Source organism: Dermacentor variabilis, chromosome 11 (assembly GCF_050947875.1).
Source record: "Dermacentor variabilis isolate Ectoservices chromosome 11, ASM5094787v1, whole genome shotgun sequence".
NCBI lineage: Eukaryota > Metazoa > Arthropoda > Arachnida > Ixodida > Ixodidae > Dermacentor > Dermacentor variabilis.
In genome coordinates this window covers 116,846,623-116,855,114 of record NC_134578.1, presented here as the reverse complement: position 1 = coordinate 116,855,114, position 8,492 = coordinate 116,846,623, and the positions used below count along the sequence as shown (strand labels likewise).

The following is an 8,492-nucleotide window of genomic DNA, read 5'->3' as shown; positions in this document are numbered from 1 at the left end:
GACTAAGGCATCAAAAGCGCAGCCATGTCCAGTTCACTGTATATGGCTCACCACACTGTAAAATAATTTACACCCCTAAGGGTTTTTTTGAGTGTCTATAACTAACCCCCTAGCACCCTAGAAATAGCTGGGTTTTATAGGCAATTACACCCTTATGTTGGTTATTCTATATTCCAATAACACCCTATCCCTTGAGGGTGTTTTGAACAACATATTACCCTTCGACCCATGGGGTGTAAGGGTGTGATCAGGAATATATTACCCCTTCACCTATGAGGTGTAATGAGCAATATAATAGCCCTTGCTGTAAGGGTGTTGAAGTACGGCATATTGAAGCGGGTACACATGCACTTCATTGTATGTTTTGTAAGTCTACAGTCAGGCTAGCACATAGAAATGTTATGTACGGAGTGCATACAATAGGTAATGTGTTTCCAAACGCATGGCATAGCAACTTTGAGAGAAAACACATAAGAACGTGTGAGTGTTCTGCGTGAAATGGTCCATTTACCACAGATACAGGAAGAGTGACTGCATGGAGGGTCATTTATTCTAGCCACCTGTACAATATTTAGAGCTTGCACTACGCCTTGTATGTGGTGACAAGTCTTGTGGTCGTTCTACACTGAAGAACAGTCTTATTCAAACCAATGTTCCAGGGCACAGGCGAGGCTGGTGATGCCTTTGTGTAGCTCCATTCCAATGTCCTAAGGCGAGTCATCATAGATGAAGCCATTTCTTCATTGATCACTGTAGCCATCTGCTTGTTTTCTACCTGAAAAATGATTTGTTGTAATTCAATGTCAGGAAAAGTACATGAAACATGACAAGCAGCGCTTCCCTGCATCATTCACTTTAATATTTCAAGATCACATGAAGACCACGATAAAGAAAACAAGCACAGATGGTACTAACTTCCAAGAAATCGTTATTTCGAAAAAATAAGGCATTTATTCTGCCACATCATGAATGTAGGAGAGAGAGGCTACACAATTAAATGAGGGCAATTCAGAAATTATTGCCTCCAAGCCCACTACTTTGCCAATATTACTGCAAAGATTTTGAACGCTTTATCGTTGATGCACTTATGTTTATGCTATCGAATGTCGCCTCACCTTCCTATCTCTTCCCGTTCCAGAGTAATCAAGCAATTCGTGGCATCCAGTGGTGACGTCCAGTTGAAACAGCAGGCTGTAATTGAATTTCTGACTGCGGCAGGTTGTGCAAATATCAACATTCATTGCCATCTTACTGCAGTTTACGGGGATGCCTGTGTTGACATCAGCACTGTGCAGAGGTGGACAAGGACTGTGAAAGACCAAAATCCTGCCGCATCAAATCTCCAGGATCAGCACCGAAATGGACGGCCCACAATGGCTTCTGATGAGGGTCATGAACATCAGGCAGATAAGTTGACTCAGGGCAATCGCAGGATCAAGCAACACCAGATTGCAACAACACTCCCCATTTCCATTGGCTCAGTGAGCCACATCATTAAAGACCTGCGTTACAAGAAGACTTGCGCTTGTTGGGTGCCACGGCAACTGAAGACTGACATGAAAAAGTTGAAACATAGCCAACAAGTTCAAATCTTCTTGTAACATAGGAGTTTCTTAATTATCTGGTTCACTGAACCAATGGAAATGGTGAGTGTTTTTGCAATCTGGTGTTGCTTGATCCTGCGATTGACCCGATTCAACTCATCTGCCTGATGTTGATGATCCTCATCAGAAGCCGTTGCGGGCCGTCCAGTTCGGTGCTGATCCTGGAGATTTGATGCGGCAGGATTTTGGTCTTTCACAGTCCTTGTCCACCTCTGCACAGTGCTGATGTCAACACAGGCATCCCCGTAAACTGCAGTAAGATGGCAATGAATGTTGAAGGGCGTAGAACCTTCTGCAGCGAGAAATTCAATTACAGCCCGCTGTTTCAAGCGGACATCACCACTGGATGCCATGCATTGATCGATTACTCGATTACTTTGGAACGCGAAGAGATAGGAAGATGGGGCAAGTGACATTCTATAGCTTAAACATCAGTGCATTAATGACACAGAGCCAAAATGTTTGCAGTACTACTGGCAAAGTAGCGTGTTTGGAGGCATTACTTCCTTAACCGCCGTCATATTGTAGCAATAACGCTGGGTAGTTTGTTTTCGTGCGTGACATCTGACCCAAAACTACAATTTGGAATGTGCACAAATAAGGATGCTCGTGTTGAGTCCAATAAATTCCTGAGATATATATCAATCCTGTCTTATGCGATAAGTTTACAATGAGAAGCCACATCATCTCACTGCAACTTTTCCCTACAAGCAAGTTATATTGAAAATAAGGTGCAGACATATGCTTCGCTATGCATTGCAGGGTAACCATCAAGAGGTACTTTGACATTAATGCCTTGTTCCCAAAACCAATAGTGTAAATGCCAACCATTATTTCACAGGAGGTGGTGGCCACAAGGCAAAAACAAATTCGCAGGGTTTACGTGCCTAAACAATGACCTTACATTCATCGGTTAATATAACACATGGCATTGTTGTTTTGCCTGCCTCCTCAGGAATATACATCAGCACAAACGATGCTGTTCTTCAGATTTCCCAGGCAAACAATGCAAGCATCACTATACTCACTATCACAAACAATGCATGCATCACTAAGCTGACCTTTATTTTTTTCTTAATCTATGACCTACACAGTGGCTGGTAACAACCCCTCTCTCAGAACTATTTGGCATCTCTACTAGAAGCCCTACCTACACCTTTTTACATCATCTTAAGACATCACTAAGCAAGCACATAATCCTGCTGGTATTTTTATTACAGAGGTTTTCACTAAAGATCTTCCAAGCAAGAACTCTTTAGCATCTGATCATTTAGATGCTTTGAACTGGAACAACACAGTGAATGCATCATGCTTTACAGAAGTTTAGCTATTTTAATCAAAGCACAGTTAAAGCCTTTCATGCATGAAGTTTGTCATCTGATTTCACTTGATCTTGCTGGTTATTTGATTGTAAGTTACACTAAGATCAAACATTCTAATGGCCAACATCTTTCATCTGTGAAGCGCAGAAAACTTTAGTGCACTTGTCGGTGTTGTTACAGCATTCTTAAATGTGATGATTAGGCTGCTGGCTGTTTAGCACTGTAGTAGCATTGTACAGGGTGATCATTTTTAAGTTTTATGGAATTTTAAAAAATTTCCTGTGGCAGATGGCATAATTCTTGTCCTTGAGCTAGATTATTTGAAGAGGTGGACATCACTAGCATGAGAAATCTAAACACATGTTCGACTAACTAAAAAAAATTCACTATTCACTTCGTAACTAATTATTTTACTGCACATATTGCAATTTACGAATTGTAGCCAGTGAGCTTGGAAGACGTGTGCGCTTGAACTTCCAGGATGACACCAGTTTAGGAATAATTCCCTGATAAAGAATACTACACAATGGTGTTCCAGTTACTTTTGTGCATCAGTGCAGAAAGCACATTTTGTTAAAAAAGTAAGTAAGGCAAGTTTGATGGTCATTCTGGAAATCAATTCCAAAGTTGATGCATCTTGTAATCTCACTGGCTATGATTCGTAAATTACAATATGTGCTTCATATATGTGGTGGCGCTGGCAAACACTCCTAGAGTTCTACTAGGAAATAGAAATACCGAATAAAGTGGATGGGGAGAAGGCACCTGTTGTAGTTCAATTGGTAAAGCATCGCCCGCGTAATGCGAAGACGTGGGTCCGTTCCCCACCTGTGGCAAGTTGTTTTTTCATCCACTTTCATTTTCAGTAATTTATAATTTCTTTATTTCATTTACTAATCACAAGTAATTTACCCTAAGTTGTCCTTGGTGTTAGCGTTTGCTAGCTTCTTAGGATAAGATTAATAAACATCGGCCCCTCGGTTAAGCCACTTTCTTTTTGTTTATATGTGCCATGAAGTAAGTAATTGAAAAGCTAATTAATAGATTTTCGTTAATTAGTTGAACATGCGTGTCGATTTCTCGTGCAAGATATGTCTGCCTGTTTGAATATTCCTGCTCAAGGACTAGAATTATGCTATATGCAACAGGTTATATTTAAAAATTACACAAAACTTACTATCATCACCCTGTATAAAGACACTGTGAATTTTAAAACAAGCTTCAGTGAAGCTTACTGAATTAGCAAATGGCCAGTGTAACTAGCATGATTATCCTGGAAATCTTTTGTAGCTTATAAGCATAGAGCATTTCACTTACACATTTAGGAATGCGAAATTTTCTTGAAATCAGCCCTTTGTTTTTAACAGCTAGCATCCCTGCCAGTTTGGTTAGACATAACGTTGCATGACTTCAATAGTACTGCAAAATCAGATTTTCTTTCTGCACCCAGTATCTAGTGATGTATCTTTACCAGTGTCCTTAGCAGCTGAGATAACTAATGTTCCTGCAGGTAAATATCAGAAAACATTGCGATAACTGCCAAGTAAATGCAATCGTGCGTCTTGTTTACAATACAGGATGTGCTCTACCTCCTGCCAGGTTTGTTCTCCATATCAGGCCAGCACGCAACTTGTACAAGAGGCACCTTTCGCACGCATGAAGATATTTTATGAGGTTATGGTGGTGTCAAAACATGACATCAACCATAATGCCTTAAACTATTATATGAAACACTTACTTGTACAAAGATAGAAAAGGCACCAATTTTGAATTTATCACATTCGGTTTACAGTACCATAGTAGAAATGGCTCAACTAGTACAGGTACGCAAACAGGCTAGTTGGTATTGGTCGATGACGTTCGACAATGTGAACTCGACAAAGGATGGAGAAAGAGTCGATAGCATTTTTCTCCATTTCTCACCACTTTCGACGTCCTTTGTACAAGTCCGCACTGTTGAACATCATGGGTCAACTAGTACAGCCTGAAAAAAATGTCATGAAAGAAAACTTCGCTCTCAACCTCGACAATTCTGCCTGTCATGTATTATGGTTTCTTCTGAACTTATTTCTTTATATAAAGTCATGCCCATCAAGTAAAGCTTACCGAAAGAAATGAAAACATCAACACCTCTCAAGGCACATACATCAAAGGAGTTAGAGCATCATACACATTACCTTTAAGTGCAAAAGTATTCTTTTTCTTAGGCAAACTGCATTTTTAGTTTCTTAAAGCCTATACCTATACATTCATTTGTCACAGCTATGGGAAAATCACAAGGTGGAAAAAGATGTGTTGGTGCAATTTCAACATTTATGTACAACAACAAAAGGTAAAGCACAGGAAGTCTCACTGCTCCTCTGTCTAAATGACACTCAGTTTCATTTGTCATGTCTGCTCCCATCCTGATGGCAGCACAAACAGGAAGAGAGCAGCGTGGTTCAGAAAGCAGACGAAGGAGCTGATATCCTAGCTGACATAACGAGTAAAGAAGGGAGCTGGTCAGGCTATGTAGTGCAGACTTGAGAAATCATTAACTAGCGCGAAAAAAACAGCGGACAACAGCTAGAAGCACACACGACAGAGCTCTAGGCTTCAACTGAAATTTTGGCTAGACAGAAACATAGGATTCAGGGGATGCGACCTCGACGGATGGAAGCAACATTCATCTTTCCCTTTCCCTGTCTGACAAAGGAGGTATTGGAGCAAATTGATGGATAGGTTCATTTCGAGATACGAACACTCTTTTTGGTGAGAGCCAAGGAAGGGGTGCTTACACACCAATCACCCACTTTTTGATGCAAACTGCTTCGAATATTTTCATGTCGACCTGCCTCTAGAGCCGCATGGGCAGATGAGCGCTTTGAAACTGCTCAGTGCATGAGCACCTACAGCAATGATTGGCCAGATGGCCACCAGCCACTGGCAGCTGCCCTATCTTGGTTCCCCGAAGCAGTCTTTTAAACACCGACCTGTTTGACTTGAGGGAACATAGGGCTCCTTTCAGTGCCTTAGTGGCTAGTGGCCACCTGGCCAATTATCGCCATACGTGCTCATGCACCAAGCAGTTTCAAAGCAATCGTGCGCTCAGGCAGCTCCAGAAGCAGGTTCATAGGGAAATATACGAACCACTTTACATAAAGAAAGTGGGGAACAGGTGTGTGAGCAGCCGTCCCTGGCTCTTACCAAGAGTGTTCGTATGTTAAATTAACCTGTTCATCAATTTGTTCCGATAGCTCCTGTGTTGTTTCCGTCGGTCGACATTCTGTGCATCCCATGTTTCTGTGCAGCAAAAATTTCAGTTGAAGTCTAGAGTTTTGTCTTATGTGCTTCTTTATGTTGTCGTCTTTTTCACGCCAGTTATTGATGTCTAGAGTCTGCGATGAGCACCAACTAGCCCAAGTGCCTTCTTCAACCATGTAATGCATACGGCAGATAACCGGTGGCACATTCGAGTTACAGAACGGATGCCAAGCGAGGACAAGGGTAGTCAAGGACGGTAGAGAATTAGACTATATGATGAAGTCAGGAAATTTGCAGGCTTCACTTCGAATCAGCTAGCGCAAGACAGAGGTAATTGGAGCTCACTGGGAGAGGTCTTCATCCTCCTGTGGAAAAAATATGTAGGCCAATTGTGATGAAAAAAGTATACCTGTCGGCTCAGACATCTTCACTGCCTTTTGAGCAATGTGTAGGCCCAAGACAATCAGCCGGTTCCCATGCAATTGCTTCATGCTGACTAACTGCATGGGCACAAGAAAACAACTCACCATTAATACCACTCGAGATTGACCACTTAATAAAAGAACCTCTCAAAACTGCAAACACAATTAAGCATTTACCAGCCTAATACATACATATATACAAGCCAAGAATAGTTACAATAACCATACGCTTTATAACTAGACATTAGAATAAGGTAGTGAAACATAGAATAGCCGTAGGATGTTCAGTGCAGTTCATTTCAGAAATACTGTCGACCACTGACAGGACGCCTTAGGCAAGGTTCAGTCGTACAACAAGAAAACAAGTAGTAGTAGTAATAAGCATGCGTGCGTGAAACCAAAAAAACGAGTTCAAGGTCGAGAAAAATATGATCAGGCTCGGTGTACTTATTTATACGAAAAGATAAATTAATAAACAAATGGCGCAACCACGCGTTCATCCGCAACGGCACGAAAGCTTCTAGAACAAACGAGTACAACTGAAAACGAAGGATAACCACATAGCCGGGATGGTTGTGGTTCTTTTGTATTAGTTCTAGCGATGAAAGCACAAGCATTGCAAGCTACCTGCGTCATTACCTACCACGTGACCTGGGACAAAAAATAAAAAATAAGAACAAAACGAGTGCAAGTACACAAGCGACATTTAATACGGTTGTCACACTGCACACTTTTCGATCCTGCGAAATTCGATCCTGACTGGGATCGAATTTCTGGTCACGTTCGGCTTCCTTGCTGAATCTGCGGACGGGAGCCAATCGCGGTCGAAAATTTCAATCCAGAACAGGCTCAATCGTGATCGAAAGTGGCCGTGTGACACCGGTATAAGTATGCGCCCATCTTAGGCAACAGAATGAATTAGCCAAACCAAAGTATTATTTACCTGCCTGCGCCGTATACTGACGCGTAACAGTACTTAATTCTCTACAACTCTATGTGCTGTCACAATTAGTTGAGGACACACGAACAATGAAACATCCGATATATTTTCATTTCTTTTTCACGTTCGGTGCCCGTAGGCTCCGCCTGAAGTACACATACTACACTCGCATCCAACACACCTTGTGCTGTCCTTTAAAGAAATTACGCGAAAATTACTACCACAATGACGCACCATAAAAACGCGACGCTGAATGTGACCACGTACGTACCTTTCATATGAGCCGTCCATGCGCCTTGCAAAAGGCCCTCGGTTTGAAGGCGGAGCGCTGTCACGATGTGTACTCTGGGCACGCCATTTCGTTTACGTAGTGGATGGACGATGATGACGATGGATTCCGCCGAAAAAAAAGTCCACTTCATCACTGTCCAGGCTGAATGGAAGATGTTTTCTCGTTGACCACGAATGACGGCCGTCGTAGGCATAGTAAACACACTGTCACAAAGAAACACCGATGCAGGCCGCTACTGCCTTTCCTTCTCACGCATAATCGCGTCGCCTTCAGTCCAGATGCTCCCTTCGCGTCGATGAGCACAAAAGTACACGAAAACAACGAGGTGGTGCAACCTAAACGTAGCGAAAACAATCTAATTACTCACAACTTCAAGACTGTCACGGAGAACACACACATGTGCACCCGGCGGCCCGCCGCAAGAATTCAGCAGCGATCGCGGCGACACCCGTCGGTCGAAGTTATTGCAATTTCGGTTTCGTTTTCAAGGCATAAATACATATATTCTGTTAAACTACGTGTGTATATTACTTTCGAGGCTATTTATTTTACGCTACCTCTAAGCAATTATTATTATTATTACTATTATTATTATTATTATTATTATTATTATTATTATTATTATTATTATTATTATTATTATTATTATTATTATTATTATAAACAACA

General features: G+C 41.6%; 1 long non-coding RNA gene across 2 annotated transcripts; it reads right to left on the bottom strand.

Annotated features, from left to right (window-relative positions):
* Positions 1 to 527: 527 nt before the first annotated feature.
* Positions 528 to 8,191, bottom strand: LOC142564113 (uncharacterized). 2 transcript variants are annotated; one of them, XR_012824491.1, is made up of 3 exons: positions 7,803 to 8,191; positions 6,515 to 6,669; positions 528 to 775 (listed from the first exon to the last, which is right to left on the bottom strand). It is a non-coding gene; the product is annotated as an uncharacterized LOC142564113 (long non-coding RNA). The 2 variants fall into 2 exon arrangements; XR_012824490.1 differs by having other exon boundaries at positions 6,579 to 6,669; positions 7,803 to 8,187.
* Between the last annotated feature and the right edge of the window lie 301 nt (positions 8,192 to 8,492).